At 39.7% G+C, this 20,265-nt stretch overlaps 1 pseudogene; it reads right to left on the bottom strand.

The window, feature by feature from the left end:
• Nucleotides 1–7,304: 7,304 nt before the first annotated feature.
• LOC122753111 lies at nucleotides 7,305–19,732 on the bottom strand (annotated as a pseudogene).
• Nucleotides 19,733–20,265: the final 533 nt, after the last annotated feature.

Below are 20,265 nucleotides of genomic sequence, written 5' to 3'. Positions count from 1 at the left end.
GTAATGTTTCTCAGGATCCTGGAATGTCTGATATTAGTCAGCATGATTCAGTTAGATGACTATCTGTTTTGTTTTGTTTTTTAAATAAAAGTATTTTATTATTTTCCAGTTACATGTAGAGATAGTTTTAAACATTTGTTTTTATAAGATTTCAAATTTCAAATTTTTTCTCCTCCCCCCCTCCCTAGACAGCAGGTATCTGATATAGGTTTTATATATATATAAATAACATCAAACATATTTCTGCATTAGTCATGTTATAAGAGAAGAATCAGAGCAAAAAGGAAAAACCTCAAAAAAGAAAAACAACAGCACCAAAAACAAAAGAAATAGCATTGTTCAATGAACATCCATACTCCATGGTTCTTTTTTTTTTTTTTTGGATTTGGAGATGACTATCTGTTTTTTAGAGTTCTTAGAACCAGTGGCTCAGGGCTCCCAAAACTGTCGGGAGTTGACCCAGAGAACCAGTATTCACTCTGAAAAATCTCCAAATACAAATCAAGTCTGAGTTTCCACAGATATGAGGAAAGGGGGTATTCAGATCCCCTAGAAATATCCAAGATAACAACTGTATATTGATACTTTTATTTCATTCCACAGAAAACGTAGACAGCAAAGGAATCCATAAAATAGATACAGAAAACATTTAAGTCACTTGTGGTTTCTCTCAGAAGGAACTGAAATTGCCTTAAGGTCAACACTGATATTCTGATGAATCTCCAGCTCTCTCACTGGGGCTTACACAGTCCCTTTTACTATCCCCTATGATTTGGACTTTGCCCAGAGGGTGCAATTTGGAGCTAGTGGATGGGCAACAATCTTCCCATTAGATCTGCACCATCCAAATAATTCACTTCAGTAACACAGGGTGGCAAAGCCTTCTTCCTCATGTTGTAGATTTCTTTTCTTTTCTTTTTTTTTTTAGTGAGGCAATTGGGGTTAAGTGACTTGCCCAGGGTCACACAGCTAGTAAGTGTTAGGTGTCTGAGGCCAGATTTGAACTCAGATACTCCTGACTCCAGGGCTGGTGCTCTATCCATTGCGCCATCTAGCTGCCCCTCCTCATGTTGTAGATTTGACCCTTACTGTTCCTCTAGATTCAGGAGCCATGTGGGTGATCCTCTTCTTTCTCCAAGTTAGATGATACTCAGCAACTTCCCTTCTCTGTAAGTTAGGGACCCAAATTCTTAAACTTGGGCAATTCGAAAAGGTGACACTGCCCAGGAAGTCTCCTTTCTCTACTAGAAGGCTAGACATCCAAGATCATACTGCCCAGGATATTTTCTCATCCTCTCTGAATTCCTCATTAATTCTCTTGGGTCTAGGGGCAGCTAGGTGGTGCAGTGGATAAAGCACCAGCCCTGGATTCAGGAGTACCTGAGTTCAAATCTGGCCTCAAACACTTAACACTTACTAGCTGTGTGACCCTGGGCAAGTCACTTAACCCCAATTGCCCTGCAAAAAAACAAAAACAAAAATTCTCTTGGGTCTGCTTCTGCCAGAACTCTTCATACTCTATCACTGGTCCCTTGGGCTAGGAAAAATGTTCTATCCAGAATTCTCCTCTATCGTCAGGTGGGCAAGTAAGTTGTGAGCCAACACACGTACTTTTCATATGCTCCTGCCCCAAGGAACATACAAATGGTTTCTTTTTCTTTCTTTCTTTCTTTCTTTCTTTCTTTCTTTCTTTCTTTTTTTGGTGGGGCAATGAAGGTTAAGTGACTTGCCCAGTGTCACACAGCTAGTAAGTGTTAAGTGTCTGAGGCTGGATTTTAACTCAGGTCCTCCTGAATCCAGTCCTGGTGCTTTATCCACTGCACCACCTAGTTGCCCCCCATACAAATGGTTTCTGAGGAGAGGAGCCCCAGGATTCTCCCTGGTCCCATCTCTCTCTCTCTTTTTTTTTTTTTTTGCAGGGCAATGGGGGTTAAGTGACTTGCCCAGGGTCACACAGCTAGTAAGTGTCAAGTGACCGAGGCCGTATTTGAACTCAGGTACTCCTGAATCCAGGGCCGGTGCTTTATCCACTGTGCCACCTAGCTGCCCCATCTCCCTAATTTTTAATCTGCGTTTGCTGTGTTCTGGTCTGTTCTCTGAATAAAGAAAGACAAAAAAAGCGAAAAGATCAAGAACAATGTGAAGGCTCATTAAAAAAAGTTTTATTGATTTTAAAAAAACACATCACAGTAATCATCAAATACAGAAATTTCCCCTTTCCCTACCCAGTGAGATTTCCCTTGTAACAAAAAATAAAAAATAAAAAACAAAATGCCAATTAACTTAAAACCAGTTGAAACATCAACCTTATCTGACAACATAAACAACACTCTACACCCATAGGCTTCCCTGTCCAACCCCCCCCACCCCCTCCACCTCTCCAACAAAAGGAATGAGACACAATAAAGATAGTATCTCCACAAAATATATACTATTCACATCTTAGTGGCTACTGTATTTTTGGTACTGACTTATTTTATTTTATTTTTTTTTGCGAGGGCAATGAGGGTTAAGTGACTTGCCCAGAAGTCCACACAGCTAGCAAGTATCAAGTGTCAGGTCTGATTTGAATTCAGGTCCTCCTGACTCAGGGCTGGTGATTTATCCATCTGTGCCACCTAGCTGCCCCCTATTATATTAAAATAATGTAGCAGGTATTTTCAGAAGCCAATGTTCAAAACCTCCACCACTAATTCTTTGTATTTTTGAAGAAGCTACATCACTAGTTGACACACACTCTCAGCACTTGCCTTAGTTCTTATCATCTTCCGGCTAAATAACCTTTGCATATGTAAACTGAAATGGTTACATAGAAATGTAGTATACTAAATCTGGGCGGGGGTCATAGGAATCATTGCCTGGGTGTTCATTTTATAATGGAAGAAACTGAAGCCCAGTGGATTAAAATGACTCACCCACCATCAGGGAGGGTTATGGCAGGATTCCTACTCATGAGTGTGCTAAATGTTTAAAAATAAGATCTCAAAAAAAAAAACGCTCGACTCATTTTAAAATTTATTCCACATTATTTCCATCACTTTCTTAAGTCTATAAAATTTTTTTTTAAGTGAGGCAATTGGGGTTAAGTGACTTGCCCAGGGTCACACAGCTAGTACCCCTATAAATTCTTAAAAACCCAATAAACAAGCCTTGGTTTGTAGTGTTTGTTGATTTTTAAGGTGTAAATGCTTAATGAAAATTTAACAACTCTTGGAGCCTGATCTGGCTGGCATGGAGTGGATTTCTTTTCAAATTTGTCTCCACATCTTGTAAAGCAGTATAGCTGGGTATTTTCTTTCTTTCTTTCTGCTTTCTTTCTTTCTTTCTTTCTTTTCTTCTTTCTTTTTCTTCTTCTTTCTTTCTTTCTCTTTTCTTTCTTTCTTTCTTTTTTTGAGGGGCAATGAGGGTTAAGTGACTTGCCCAGGATCACACAGCTAGTAAGTGTCAAGTGTCTAAGGCTGGATTTGAACTCTGGTGTCCTGAATCTAGGACCAGTGCTTTATCCACTGTGCCACTAGTGCCCCACTGGATATTTCTAATATAATACTTTAAAACCTACTTACTTTGATTTAAAATATTAGTCATGATTTTGAATCTCTTTTTAAAACCCTTATTGTAATCATGTATCACTAATGTCAAAGAGTTGTATCATCACTCAATAATACAGCCATATTTTTTTCAGAACTTAAATGCCTTATCATTATTTAAACTGTGGTAAACATTTTATTGAATACTCTCTAGTTGAGTGGCACCCATTTCAACATTTCACTCAAAAATTATCAATGAATTACTTTGTCTAAAGTCCAAATACCTTGGTTCATGGTCCCCCATAATTTGGTCCAAATCTGTCTTTCCAGACATTTCCATTCCTTTCCCAAATTCATTATCTCCCACCCTTTTGCCTCTCATGCAATGCCCTCCCAACTTCTCCCAGCTCTCTAAACCCTACCCTTCCTTTATGTTATTTTATTATATTGGTTGGGGAGGTAATTGGAGTTAAGTGATTTGCCCAGGATCACACAGCTAGTGTTTCAGACCAGATATGAATTCAGGTCCTCCTAACTGAAGAGTCAGTGCTTTATCCACTGCACCACCTACCTGCTTTACCCTTCCTTTAAAACTGAGTTCAAGTCCTATATTCCCCTTGAGACCCTTGCTAAGTATCTCAGTCCAAAGGAATTTTTCTCTATTTTGAATTCCAGTACTACTTAATGCTATATTATACACTTTATACTTATTGTAGACTGTCTTTTGTCATATGCACTTTTTTCATGCAGCTTCATACATTTCAGATGACTATTCTGGATTACTTCTATACAAGGAAGCATGGGCTAGTGAGTGAAAATGACCTTGTGAGAAAATAGGGGGGGCAGCTAGGTGGCGCAGTGGATAAGCATTGGCCCTGAATTCAGGAGGACCTGAGTTCAAATCCAGTCTCAGACACTTGACACTAGCTGTGTGACCCTGGGCAAGTCACTTAATCCTCATTGCTCCACAAAAAAAAAAAAAGAAAGAGAAAATAAGATCCTAATCTTGGAGTTTAAAAGGCCAAAAGAAGGGGATACTATGCATAGTTAATTAATAAATATTTATTAAGTGCCTACTATGTGCCAGGCACTATGCTAGGCATGAAATGGTTTCTACTTGCAATGAACATATATAAAAATTAAACTTTAGAAAAATAGATTTCAAAAAGTCCAGAGGAAAAGATATATAATTTCATGGGCAAAGTGGCATAGTGAACATTAAAAGGGAAGATATTTCGTTCAAGATGGGAAGCTCTAAAAATAAGATTATGACAATACACTCCACAAATCTGATAAGAGAGGGGATTGGATGAAGCCAGTGTGGTTATCAACAAGGCCATATTTTAAAAGGGCATGTCATAAGGTAGAATTCTGTACAGCTTCATGAGGAAGGAAAAATTAGTCTAAAAGAAAATGTCAAAAAAGCTAAAACAGAATAAACTGATGGTTGTTAGAACAAAGGACAATTAAAAAAGCTTTTTTTCCCCCAAGCTATGTTTAGGGCCATAAAAACAGGAAGTATAGGTCCTCTGCTTAGGACTTATGGTGTAATGCTAACAGACTACAGAGAAAGAAGAATTACTCAATCCTGTGTCACTTCTGTTTTTCTTTTTAAGCAAGGAGAATGATTTTTAAGATGGAAATAGTTTGATATATAGTAGGAATAGTTGATGAACAATTGTGGTTAAGAAGAAATTCATAATAGGTATAAAGGACACTTAGCTGCTTTAAATGGGTTCAAGTTTCCACACTCAACAAAATACATTTCCATAATATTGAAAGACTGCTGATGTGAATCCCAGAACCTCTTTGGGGAATTGTAGAGAATGGTGCAAGATAACAAAAAAACTGTAGTTAGGCAAGTGTCCCAATTTTCAAAAAGAGCAAATAAAGAATAAAGACCAGTCCAGACTATTGTATTTTGTGGCAAAATTGTAGAGCAGACAATTGAACACATCTTTTGTGTTCTCTTAGAAAAGGAGAGCATGATTGAGGAACCATTGTAGATTCACTAAGTCATACTGAATTAAACTGAATTCCTTTTTGATCAGAATACTAAACTGATAGAATTGGAAAATAATGTAGACACAGTGTTTCTTTTTTTTTTTTTTTTTTGGTGAGGCAATTGGGGTTAAGTGACTTGCCCAAGGTCACACAGCTAGTAAGTGTTAAGTGTCCGAGGCTGGATTTGAACTCAGGTACTCCTGATTCCAGGGCTGGTGCTCTATCCACTGCACCATCTAGCTGCCCCGGCATAGTGTTTCTTGATTTAGCATGGGACATGAGAAAATATCTCAAGATACCCTTGTGAACAAAGTAATGAGATGTGGGCTATATGATGAATAGTACAGCTAGAAATATTTATTGTTTGTTCAGTCACTTTTTCAGTCATATCCAACTCTTCATGACCCCATTTGGGGTTTTCTTGGCAAAGATCTGGAATGGTTTGCCATTTCCTTCCCCCAGTTCATTTTACAAATGAGAAAACTAAGGAAAATAGGGTTAAGTGACTTGCCCATATTTAGTAAGTGTCTGAGGCCACAAAGATGAATCTCCTCACTCCAGGTCCAGGACTCTATTCACTGCACCACCTAGTTACTCTAGAATATTTATAGTTGGTTAAAAAAATCATACTCAGAACAACCCAGAATGACATTTCAAGTGAAGGTCTGTCCTTGACCCTATCCTGTTCAAAATTTTTCATCGATAATTTAGCTAAATAGGTAGATGGTATGCTCATCGAATTTCTAGATAAAACAACACTGGGCTGGATAGTTGCAGAAAGGAATAATAGTTGGATAAAAAAAAAAATCAAGATTCCAAAAGATCTCAACAGGCTATTAAGAGGAAATTTAATATGTATTAATGTAAAGTCTTGCATGTAGATTAAAAGAAACACCTATACAAGAATAGAACAGGGAAGGACCTGGTTAATAGTAATTTCTATGAAAAATACTTAGTGGCTTTATTTGACTGAAATTAAGTGTGAAAACTGAAATTAAGTATGTACGATGTCTAAATCCCCAAGAGAAAAAGTACCTGTATACACAAAAACATTTATAGCAGTTCTTTTTGTGGTAGCAAAAAATTAGGAACTGATGGAGGTACCCATTAATTGGGAAGAGTTGAACAAGTTAAAGTATATTAATGTGATTGAATGCTATTGTGATAAAAGAAATGATGAAAAGAATTCTATGATGAAGAAAGAATTCTCTGAAGGCCTTAGAGAAACCTGAGAAGACTTGTATGAACTGATAAAAAGTGAAGTAAGCAGAACCCTGAGAATATTTTACACAATAACAACAATATATTAAAGACATATAACTTTGAAAGGCTTAGGAGCTCTGACCAATATAATGATCAAACTCAATTCCAGAGGACTTATAATGAAACAAGCTACTCACCTCCTGATAGAGAAATGATAGACAGATTTTTTTTTTTGGACATGGCCAATATGTTAATTTATTTTGCTTGACTATTTATGTTTGTGAAGAGGTTTTCTTCCTTTTCAGTGGGAGTGGGGAGGGAGAGGATGCAGACCTGAAGGTAAAAGAAATTTGATTTTTTTAAAAAAATTGGGTGTAAGACATATAATGTAGCTACCAAAAAGTTATGTTTAGTTTAAGCTGCATGAAGTGTCCATGATAAGGGAATCCCTACTTCCTTGGTCAGAAAACATCTAGAATACTGTGTATGGTTCTGGAAGTTACAGTTTAACAAGTATTTTTTGTTGTTGTTGTTATTCAAATATTTTAATAAGAGTTCTTTGCCAGGCATTTAAAACACCAGTTTGTGTGGATAGACTCTGTTGGAGAGAGAGAATACAGAACGCAGGTAGCCACTGAGCTGAGGAATCTTCTTGATTTGGGGCAGAATCTGAGAGTCCATTGCTTTCTGGTCAGCCTTGCGCTGCTCTGTAATCTCATACTTTTCTTTTTCTGTGTCAAAAATATCTCCTTCGGGGCCGCTAGGTGTCGCAGTGGATAAAGCACCAGACCTGGATTCAGGAGTACCTGAGTTCAAATCCGGCCTCAGACACTTGACACTTACTAGCTGTGTGACCCTGGCCAAGTCACTTAACCCCCACTGCCTTGCAAAAAAATTTTTTTTTAAATCTCTCCTTCTTGGTGTCTAGGTTACGGAGCCTCTTCTTCTTGAAGTAAGCATCAGTAAGATGTTTGGAATTTTTCACACCTGAAAGGTTAACCCTGGTAGAGGTGGCAATGACAAATTTCTGATGGGTTCTTCGCAGAGGAACACGGTTGATGTCGGAGGTCCAGTCACCAGTAGCAAGCCACTAGCCAGCTGCTCCAGGAAAACCACTCGCTTGCACCTGCGGCGGCCAGTGAGCATGATCAGAACCGTGCTGGGGTGATGCTAGATCAGAGTCTCCTCACGTGCTGGCTGAAGGGCTTTTTGCCGTGACTTTGCAGCTTTCTAGGCACATCCTCAGTAGGGTAATGCCTAGGCATTTTGCGGATCTTCACCGCTCGGTTTCCTCCATTCTTATCCCCACCAACTGGCTTTGAGATGGTAGAAGGCACCTTCTTCTTTCTTTTTTCTTTCAATCCGGGTTTTGGGTGCGGCGTACCTGCGCTTGTACATGGCCCGCCGGGAAGAACATGGCAGACCTGGAGTATCTGCCGATCCCTCTGGCCAGGACTGGGTTGCAGCTGCAATGCTTTCGAGACTTTTTTCACCACCTTCTCGGCCACATTTCCTTTTTTGGTCTTCTTTTGCCTTTTTTCCGTTAGTTTCCTTTTGTTTTGGTTTTTTTTTTGTCTGCCATCTTGAGAGAAGGGAAAGAGCAACAAGACTTTTAAAAAGAATGGAACAGGGTGTAGCTAGGTGGTCAATGGATAAAGCACCGACCCTGGATTCAGGAGGACCTGAGTTCAAATTTGACACTTGACACTTAGTAGCTGTGTGACCTGAGCAAGTCACTTAACTGTCAGTGCCCCACAAAAAAAAAAAGAAATAAAAAAGGAATTGTGAGCAAGTATAGAAACCATATCATATGAAGAATAACTAAAGGAACTGAGTTTGCTATTTAGCTTCAAAAAAGTAGAAAACTTAGGGGACAGGAAATTATTTGGCCGAAGAGTTTCCGCTAATCACAATGATAGACATTACAAAGAGGTAAATTTAAGCTTATTATAAGGAACAACTTCCTAAATATTGGAGCTATCAAAAAATATCCAAAACTGCCCCCAGGAAGCAGTAGTTCACCTTCCTAGAAGTCTTCAAGCAAAGTCTGATTATGATTTGACACTATGTTGTAAGATATTTTGTTCATATGAAGGTTGGAGTAAAGGGACAATGAAGCCCCTTCCAGTTTTGACTTTATGGGACCAGAAGGTGTAGATCACCCTTTGTAGATCTAGAGGGCAGAACTGGAGCAAAAATGAGAAATGATGGGAAGAAAAATAAAATTGAGGTTTTTTAAATTATAAAAGTATTTTATTATTTTCCAGTTACATGTAGAGATAGTTTTCAACATTTGTTTTTATAAGATTTCTAGTTTCAAATTTATCTCCCTCCCTCCTCTCCCCTCCTCTCCCTCCCCCCCTCCCCCAGACAGCAAATAATCTGATATAGGTTATATAGGTACAATCACATTAAACATATTTCTGCATTAGTCATGTTCTAAGAGAAGAATCTGAACAAAAAGGAAAAACCTCAAAAAGAAAAGCAACAGCACCAAAACCCAAAAGAATAGTATGGTTCAATCTGCATCAATTAAAATTGAGTTTTAAAAACAAAAAAAGAAAGAAGATTTGCCTCAAATAATAAAAAGAGCTATTTTGCGGGATAGTGAGCTTCCTGTTATCAGCATAGGCTGTTAGGGATCTTGTAGAAGGGATTCTTGTGGTGAATGGAAAATTGGACTGGATGACCTCTAAGGGTCCTTCCCTTTCTTACTAAGGTGGGAAAATGATTTATTTTTCCCCAGTCCACTCCATGCCAGCTCCCCACCCCCTCCAGAACATAGTAGGCACTTAATACACATCTGTTGACAATAGTGGAAACGGTTCCATGTCTCCTTGACATTGAATAGGCTATGCAGCCTTGAAAAAATCACTTTACTTTTCTGGACCACCTGTAAAATGAGGGGTTGGGTAAGATGATTCTTTTATTAATCATTGTTAACTTGTTCTTTCAGTTTTAGGCCACAGGTCATATGTGTTGGGGCTTACCCAGAATTCCTTTATACTGTAGCACTAGAAAAAAAGGCTAATCAACCCCTAGTCAACCAGTGCTTTCTTTTGGCAGGATTTTTAAAAGTCTTATTCTAAAATCTAAGCTATTGTTAAATACATTTTGTGGGGTTTTTTGTATTACTATTGTGAGGTCCCAAGCTTTCTCCCCTAACTAAAAGTGGCCAAGTTTACAAAGATCCTTGGCAAATGCCAAAACAAAGGAGCATAATTGGGAATTGGTGTGAGTATAAACAGCAAGGCTGCCAGGTATGGGAGGTCTGGACCCTCATGAAAGACTGCTGATTTGGGGAAGGCCTATGGAACTGTAATAAGACTCGGTGGAAAGGAATTTATAACACTTTCCTAGACTCATAGGAGGGATGCAAAGTACTCAGGAAAATACAGAGAGAGAGAAGAAAATGTAACTGCTGCATTGAGTCAGCTGCTCACACAGGGAGTCATTCCAGATCCCACAGAGATATCCAGAATTGTGATAAACAGACCAGTGTATCTGAAGACACCTGGCATAATTTACCAGGAGAGCAAATTTTTAATTGGGGGGAGGGAAAATGTAGAGGCTACTACAGAGAAGCAGACTTTGTTACCTAAGATGGGAAGCATCTCTAGGGAACTTTAGGCCCCACAGAGATGGTAACAACTGCAGATGGTAGCAGAGCAGCAAATGAGTTCCTGAACAAACAGAAGAATTCCAAGACCAAAGCTTCTAGAAAGGAAAGAAGTTCTGAGACAATGCAAGTGATTAAACCAAGGAGACAAGTGACAGAGCAGTGATGTAGATAGGGACAGGAGACCTTGCCTTTGACTAGTACTATAAATGAGAAATGGACCAACTCTTTGACAATTGTTATCAACCCCAACACTTTCTCCTTTCTGGGGACTCCAACCAGGGTAGTTTCTATAAGATCAGAGGACAATATGGATTTCTGGGAAGGTACAGCTCACCAGAGCCATAGGATGAAGAACCGACTCTCTTCAGCCTAAATGCTTTAAGTTTTATTGAGGTGGGAGGGCTTCCATCCTAGAGTAATCCCTGGGGAAGTAGGAAAGAATCTTGACTGTGAACTGAGTCCTTTGTATTTTGCATTTTCTATCAGGTTAAATCAATAAATATTTATTAAGTTCCTACTTTGTGCCAGGCATTGTGCTTGTCACTGGGAATACAAGTGCAAATCATGCTTGGCACACTTATCTAACCCACTCTATCTAGTTGGCTCCAGACCATGTATCACATCCCATCTAACTGTCTAACTGAGATCATCTTGCTATCTACCCTCCTATTCCAACCTTATCCCTTCCATTTACTTTTCATCTTCTGTTCTGGGCAAAGCTATTAAATCAAGACTGTTATTGCTTCTGGGTAAATCAGCTGCCCTGTGGATCAGCTTACCATCATTGTGACTCCACAGACCAAACCTTTTTTCCCTCAGGAGGATGGACTCTTGTCAGAGCCTCTCCTCTCTGTTGTCTATAAAAGTAACTTAAGAGACTGGTGTTGAGCTTTTTTTGAACTTCCTTTTTTGACTGTTCTCCTTGTAGAAGATAGACCAGTCCACTGCAGAGCGAACCTGGTTTTGTCAGGAGGGAAGCCTAACTTCCCTATTCCTGTCAAGGACAACCACGTTCATCATCTTTCACTCTTTATTTTTCCTTGCCTCCCACATCTAATCAGTTAATCAAATACTGGTATATCTACTTACACAATATCTCTCACACCCATCTCCTTTTCTCTACACTACTACCCAGCCTAGGTCTCTTCATTAACTCTTACCTTTGATATATAAACAACTGCTTAATTGGTCTCCTTGCTTCAAGTCTCTCCTCCTCCACATAGTTGCCAAAGTGGTATTTCTAAAGCATAGGTCTGGTGTGACTACATCACCCTCCTACTGACATGGAGCTACTTCTAGGATCAGATACAAATTCCTCTGTTTGGAATTTAAAGCCTTTTAATATCTGGCTCCAGACTACTTTTCTAGATTTATTACATATTTTTCTTCTTCATGCACAGCAAGTGACAGCTAAATTGGCTTTCTTACCTTTTCCTACCATCTTTGATTTCTGTTCCTTTGTACATGTTTTCTTCCATGTCCAGAGGGCTCTCCCTTCCTCTTTACATCTACCTTTCAAAACCTCTAGTTTCCTTCAAAACTAAGCTTAGGGGCAGCTAGGTGGCGCAGTGGGATAAAGCACCGGCCCTGGATTCAGGAATTCCCTGAGTTCAAATCTGGCCTCAGACACTTGACACTTACTAGCTGTGTGACCTTGGGCAAGTCCACTTAAGCCCCATTGCCCTAACAACAACAACAAAAAAAACCTAAGCTTAAATATCACCTTCTTTAGAGGCTTTCCCAGTCCCCCTTGCTTCTAGTGCCTTTCTCCCTAAGGTTTCCTTCCTTTCTGTATGTAACTTGTATGTAGGATATCTGCTTACTCTTAGTCTCGTGCCTATAGGGAAGATTTATTAAGTATGCCCCAGATTCATAGTAATTCTGCACTTGGTAGTGTAGTTATAAAATGGCTCATGCTTATGCCTCCAGTTAGAGAGCACAAATCTCTAACAATGGGCCAGTGTTAGGCTCACAGCCCCATGCTAGGAATAGCCCTTTTTTCCTGTGTGGCTCCCATTGCATCCTCATGTGGAAAACAAAGGGATGCAAGATTAACATAGTGACAGAGTCAAACCATAAGCATTTATGAGAAATAATGTAAAGATGGCAGATTAATTTTTTTCTTTTTTCTTCTTTTTTTCGGGGCAATGGGGGTTAAGTGACTTGCCCAAGGTCACAGAGCTAGTAAGTGTCAAGTGTCTGAGGCCGAATTTGAACTCAGGAACTCCTGAATCCAGGGCCAGTGCTTTATCCACTGCGCCACCTAGCCGCCCCTAATTTTTTAACAGAATAAAGAAATTAAGCAAAAATAAGGCAGGGAAATACTATCAAGTGGATGGAACCATTTTCTAACCTGTGGATATCTGGAGCTGAACAGAACAGGCTAGAGACAGAAGAGTCAGGAATCAAACAGAAGTTTAATCTCAAGATGAGAGAAATGGCCTGCAAGCAAGGAGAGGTTATAGATACATGTGCCAGGGCCCCACCCTTACAGGGGGGGACCTGAGGCAGTGTGGGGGGATCTCAATATTATACTATGGCTAAGCAGTGAGCGTAACTTTGACAATGAGGGGTAACAGCAACAATGAGACAAGTTTGACTCATAGCAGGACTTCATGACCAGAACATGGGTAGTTGTCAGAGCTCAGAGAGCAGCTGGTGCTGATCAAAGCAATACAATACATATGATTTTGCCAGAGAGTGAGATCATCCAGAGGGTGAGTGCAAAGGATTGTTGTTATGCCAAACTCAGGGCACAGCTTGCTTGCTGGGCCTTAGCTCTGGAAAACAGGGTTTCTCCTAATATCTTGACATTTCTCTTTTTTGGCCAAAGGGAGGGGGTCTGAAAGGAGAGGCAGATATAAGCCAAGATGCCAGGACAAGATGTTACCCAGGGGGTCAGTTCCTTGAGGGGACCTATCAGGGAAGTATGTCCGAGGTATCACTGCTAGTCATTGTTCGCTTGTGTTAGGAAGTCATTATTAATAATAGATATATTGGGGACCCAGAGATCACTTTCTTAGTTCTCCCCCTCCACTCAAAAGGCCAGCTCTCCGTGAGAGAGATTCTATCAAATCTCATCTAGGTCAAATCCACCTATTGAAGCTCACAAAAGGAGCTTTGGGTGGAGGTAGATTTTTTTGTCTAGATAGCTCAAGGACTTACTGATGAGATTAAACCACGACTAGGTGAAAGAATTTTGCCCTAACCAATTTGAGTTGGGGGGTCTTGCATTCTTTTCTCTGATGTCATCCTTGGACTTCTTTATAATATAGCCCACCTTCAAGTCATGTCAACAATTTAGATTTAAATAATGTTAACCAATTAGATTTGATTAATGTACAATGACCCACCTCTATCAAAAAAGGATAAAAACCCTTGGAAAACACTACAGGGTGCTTTTGGGGGGTTCTTCTCCTGCTTGTGCTAACTGTCGTGCTGAAGCTCTCTCTCTCTGCCTCCTCTGCCACACTGTCTGAGACCATGAGAAGTCAGGGAAACATGTGGTCTCTTACTGGTATAATATTGATAAATTAATATAAGGTTATCCAAAACTTGTGTCCACAATAATTATTTTCAATGTCACATTTGCAAACAGAACAGGGGTGGGGGGGGCAAGACTGCAGAGGGAGAAAATGCCAACACATGCTTGCCTTGGTGGTTGGGCACAAAAGGGAAGAGGTTAAAAAAAAAAAAGGAAAAGAAAAAGAAACTAGGACAGTATACTCAGCCCTTGTCCAGAATCTTGGCAGAGCTGTCTCATCTGGGTGTCAGCTGCTTCCCAGACTTCTGGGTGACCCCTGTCCACTCAAGAGCAGCAGCTTTCTTCAGATGATGCAGGAGTCCACACCCACAAATTTGGGAGCTGTGGGAGTAGTCAGAAGGACGTGGTAGGGGGCCTTTAGAAACAATGATTGATTGACAATTGTGAGAAAAATCCTTGTATCAATCTTTGAATCTGAGTTTCTAGTCAGCATCTCTAAGCAGCACATAGAGATGATCCAATTTCCTAGCCAAGAAGGGCTAGGTTCAAACAATGCAATTAAGTTTTCCATACATTTATTATCATAATTACATTGTCAGGTAACATTAATGTCAAGTTACATATCAAATTACTTAGAGGGCTCACAATGGACTAGTTATTAGAAGGGAGATTTACGTGTCATCAAGTTAACCAAGAAAACTTAAACAAATGTCTTGAAACAAAAGACCAAAGCAATACAATAATTATCACCAATATTAACTAACATTAAGTCTCCTTGTATTCTAGTGACCCATTCTCAATGTCCATTTAATCAGCACATTTTGAGTCCCAGATGACTCATGTAGTTATATAATCCCTATATCTTTTCTTGGACAATAGGCTTTATTTTCAGGACAGCTCTAAAGGGGGTTCTGCTTCTCTGCTTCCAAATCTAGAGGTTCTTACCATGTGCTGGTCACTGCACTCTACAATCCTCACAACAGTCCTGGAAGGTGGGTACCATTATTATTTTTCTCTTTACAGATCAGAAAACTGGGGCAAACAGAGATAATATACTTGTTTAAGATTACATACCTAATGAATTTCTGTAGCCTGAATGTAATTTAAGTTTTCTTACATTTTTCCCAGAATTTTTTTAACACCTGTATTTGGGAATCTGATCTGAGATGAGAGGGGTTAACAGAAAAGGTCTCTGATCAAGGAAGGGTTAACAAGAGGTAGGTATGAGGTACAAGCCTTTTTTTTTTTCTTTCTTCATTCTGGGATTACATCCAAACTAGTGACCTTCCTTCAATGTCCTAGAACAATGAAGCTATCAATCTTCAGGAGGAAGTACCAGCTACTTCTAACTTTTATACCATCCTTATTTTTCCTTAAAACAAATTCTATAGGGTGGTACCCCAAAACTTACTCAGATATTTCAAAAGGGAGTGAATTCCTGGAATTACCCCAAATCCTAGGAGTTCTCCCCTACAATCTTAAAATGATTGATCTCCAAAATCCTTAATGATTAATCTCCTTAACCTCTAAGATCTACCAAGATGTTTTTAGTGGTTCTACAAACTTTGATTATCTGACTTTATTTTTGTAAATCCAACTTGGCCAATGTCAAAATGACAGGGGGGTAAAATGTTTTGAAGGTTTTTTTTTCTTATTTTATAACCTAATCTCCCTTGGAAAGCCTAAGGTGGGAGTTAGTTTGGGTTACTGGGACAATTGCTTCAGTATGAAAGTTCATTAATCTTTCCCATTGTTCTAAATTCTCTGGATATTGCCCTTAGAAGTTTTTCTGGCTGGCTGCATTTTAAATCTTTCAAGGTAACTGAATCTATAGAGACATTTTATATAACACAGATATTTTAGATTTCACAAAGACATCCAGCCAGAATGATAAGACATACAAACAGAATAAAGTACACAATTACAGTCCATAGCTGGGCGTGTGTTTATCAATTTAACAGAGGCATGGAGCTAACTGAACACTCAGCCTGTGGAGGGGCCTGAAGTAGGAATAGAGTAAGTAAGAGCCTCCTGGCCTGGTCAGGCATCAGACTTTCTAGAGAAAAATCTCCAGCCTTGGAGAAATAAGAGGACCACCCACTTGGCTCTTGAAGTTGAACATCTAAAGCAGGGATTTTTAATCTCATCTTTATAGACCCCCAAGGGATCCATGAATAGACTTTGGGAGTTTTATGATGTGTTTTAAGATGTGTTCAGTGAGGAGCAGCTAGGTGGCATAGTGGATAGAGCACCGGTCCTGGAGTCAGGAATACCTGAGTTCAAATCCGGCCTCAGACACTTAACACTTACTAGCTGTGTGACCCTGGGCAAGTTACTTAACCCCAATTGCCTCACTAAAAAAAAAAAAAAAAAAGATGTGTTCAGTGATCCCAGGTAGAGGCCTAAAATGGAACCATGGTTTGAAAAGCTGACAGAGTATATACTTAACATACTCTTCAGCAGTCCTTCCCTAGCAGGTGATTGTTTACCTGAAAGCCTGTGCCAGAGGTTATCCCTCTAAGAGAAGTTCCTTATTGGCTCATGCTAGATAAGCTGTATTTGTTGTCTTACCGAATCATGTTGCCCAAGTCAATTCCTGGCCTACCATACTCACAAAGCTATAACTCCCATCTCCAACCTTGCCCTAGAGTTCTGGTCCCTATCTAATACTGCCTCTTGTATAGTAACACCTGTATATTCTTCCAGCATCTCAAACTAAATCAATTCAAAATATAAAATGTGAAATAGTTTTGTTACTGCTGCCCTCAAAGCTGCCCTTTCCCCAGTTTCTCTTCCTGTGGATGACATCACCATCTTCCCATTTACTCAGGTATGCAACCTCTATCTTTTCATCTCTTCCTTTTTCCTTATCTCACATATTCCATCAATTGTTACATTCTGCAGATTCTACCTCATCTAAAATACATTTCCTCGGGGCAGCTAGGTGGCGCAGTGGATAGAGCACTGGCCCTGGATTCAGGAGGACCTGAGTTCAAAGCTGGCCTCAGACACTTAACACTTACTAGCTGTGTGACCCTGGGCAAGTCACTTAACCCTAATTGCCTCACTAAAAAAAACAAAAACAAAAACAAAAAACATTTCCTCCTTTCTACTCCTACTATAATCATTCTAGTTCAAGCCTTCATCCCTTCTCAATTAGATTATCATAATAGCCTCTGAGCAATCTTGCTAACACACTACTCTGATTGTCTAACTTCTACTCAGAAAACATTCAGGCCTTCTCTTACGCCTACTCGGTAGAGTATAAACTATCATTGATTTCCTATTCCCTATCTCACCAAACATATTCAGTCTGGTTCCAATCTAGTTTTCAACCTTATCTTATACTCTTTCCCTTTATATATTCTTTACTCTATCCAAATTGGACTATTCTGTAGTCTCTATATTCATCTTACCCTTTTCCAGCACTACACCTTTACCTATGGACTTCCCCTCCCCCTTCCCACCTCATCATTGGAAGTTTCTCCCTTCCTTTAAGGTCCAACAGAGGTTGAACTTCCCTCACAAACTTTTCCTAACACTTTTTCTAATTCTTCTTTCACTGAATGATCTGGAATTAAGTGACCAGCAATCAGGAGTAGTGAGAACTGAGACTAGGTCAGGAGAAAATGATTATCTTAAAAAGAAGTAACCAGAGGCCAAAGAGAAGAAAACCAGGGCTGATCTGGAAGTCAAAACCTAGTATAACTTCTGTGACTAATATACCTCCTGTCATATTGAAGAGACTGAAGAGTTAACCAGAAGACTAGTGTTCCCCAGGAGACAGGATCCATATGTAGGGTGAAGGGTAGCAGCCGTTTGGGGATAAATGCTAGAAGTTTAAAAAATGTGATTTAGAGGCAGCTAGGTGGCGCAGTGGAAAAAGCACCGGCCCTGGATTCAGGAGGACCTGAGTTCAAATTCGGCCTCAGTCACTTGACACTTACTAGCTGTGTGACCCTGGGCAAGTCACTTAATCCTCATTGCCTCGCAAAAAAAAAAAAAAAAAAAACCCAAAACAAAAAACCAAATGTGATTTAATTTCAATATTCTCTCTTTTAAATACTGTTGCTACCCTCATTGCCCTGCAAAAAAAAAAAAAAACAACACCCCAAAACAAAAAACCAATAAATACTGTTGCTTTGAATCTATAGGCATCAGGTTTAGTAAAAGAAACATTGGTAGAGACTCATCAACGGGGGTTTAAATTGCCAATTAGTCTAACAGTACCAGGAGCCTAGAACTAGCTGGAAAAGAAAGGGGTTCAGGGTGCTACACTCGATAAATATATTATAAAGAAATTATTATGTCCAATTGGGGGTATAGGGAAGGTTTCATGAAGGATAAAGGTCAACTAGGCCTTAAAGGATGGGTAGAATTTCAAAAGACTGAGATGACAGGTAAGACTTTCTAAAATTACAAATAGTATAATCAAAAGCATGGATGAAAGTATGATGTGGCTGGTCATGGTGGCATACATCCTTAATCCATTACTGGAGAGGCTGATGCTGGTGGATTGATTGAGTTTGAATGTTCTGAACTACACTGCAATAGCTCGAGAGGTGATCAGGTGTCCACAATGACTTTGCCACTAATATGGGAAGAGATGTTTCGCTAGACTGCCTTAGGAGAGGCAAGCTGGCTCAGGCAGAAAATGGAGCAGGTCAAATGCTTCCATGTCATCAGTAGTAGGATCAGGCCCGTGAATGGACACTTCTGTATGTGGCTAAGGGAGGGAGATCATTTCAAAAAAAAAAAAGTATGAGATGTGTACAGAGACTGGCAAGTAGTCCAATTTGGCTGGAGTATAGAGTACAAGGAGGAGAGTACTCTTATATAAGGCCAGAAAGGTGGGAAGATACTAGGTTATAGAAGCCGTTGAATGCCAAATTAAGGAGTTTAGACTTTTATTTGACAGCCAAAAAGAACATATGGAAAATTTTGAACAGAAGAATGACATGACCAGATCTGTATGTAATAATTTGAGGTTGATATCTTGGGAGGTGGATGAGATAATCAAAGGAAAGGGCCAAAGATAAAGCATTGGAGAATAATTTTGTTAAAGAGTTGGGAGGAGGAAGGCTAACCAGGGAAGGAAGCAGAGAAGGAACAGTTAAAAGTAGAACCTAGAGAGTGCTGTGTCCAAGGAAAGGGAATGTCAAGGAGGAGGATTCTCTTTCTCTGTGTGTCTAAACAATAAGACCATTTATTCAGAACATAAATGCATAATAAAGCACATTCCTAGTGAATATAGTCTCATTTCCCTTCCCCCCACAGTAGTTTGGGTTTTGAGTGCCACCAGAACTCATGATTATCATAGGGAAAGATTTATTCCCTGGGTTGCTCTTTAAAGGAGGTGGATTTTTAACAGTGTCAAATGGTCCAGAGATCAGACACAAAGAAGAAGAAGAGATGGAAAGAAGGAAAAGGAAGAAATAGAGTAGTTTTTCTATGGGCTCTGTACTTGCACAGGCTGGAAGGATTATGTATATTTCCAGATTTCTTGTTCATTTCTGTTTTTTAAAATCCTTAGCCAAGATGGTGGAGGAAAGGCAGTGACTCCCCTGAGCTCTCCCCAATACCCTACCAAATACCTTTAAACAATTCCTGGAGCAGCAGAACTCACAAAAAGACAGGGTGAAATAATTTTCCAGCCAAAGACAACTTAGAAGATTGGCATGAAAGGTCTGTCACACAGGGGTGACACCAGTACAGTACCAGCCCCAGCAAACCAGGAACAGGCCTTGGGAGACACTGAATCAGCAGCAACTGCTTCTGGAACTCAGCTCACAGAGGGTAAAGAGGTCGAACAATTGGTCAAAAGGAAATTACAGGGGCCTTCTTGCTAGCACTGAGGCAGGACTCTGTTGTTTTGCCCACATTCCCATCCATGTTGGATCCAGGTTGTAGTCTTAGATGGCGGTCCCAGGCCAGGAAGCAGCACTAGCAAACCGGAGCTTGCAGCCACAGTGGAGCTGAATGCTCCTCTTAGTTCCAGGGCAGAAAAGCAGGCTTATGGTTGCTTGCAGACCAGAGCACAGGCCAGAAGAATAGTAAACATACCCCTTCTTAAATCATACTATCTTGGAAGAACTGAAAACTTACAAATCCCTAGAGATATCTTTGAAAATAGCCGCACAAGGCAATGATCCAATATAACTCTGAAGAACTTAGGAAAATTGCAGTACATCTACAGAGAAAGAACTGATGGTATCTGAAAACAGACTGAAACACATTTTTTTTTGACAACTCCTTAATCTGAAGTTTTATTTTTATCTGTTTTCTCTCATAACCTAGATAAGGTAGTATTGTTTGCCATGACTACTCATGTATAATTTATGTTGAATTGTTTGAGTTCTTAGGGTGGAGGTGGGAGGGGAGGGAGGAAGAGAAGTTGGAACACAAAGTTTAAAAATTTGATGTCA

Source organism: Dromiciops gliroides, chromosome 1 (genome assembly GCF_019393635.1).
Source record: "Dromiciops gliroides isolate mDroGli1 chromosome 1, mDroGli1.pri, whole genome shotgun sequence".
Classification (NCBI taxonomy): domain Eukaryota; kingdom Metazoa; phylum Chordata; class Mammalia; order Microbiotheria; family Microbiotheriidae; genus Dromiciops; species Dromiciops gliroides.
This window is presented reverse-complemented; position numbering and strand designations above follow the sequence as displayed.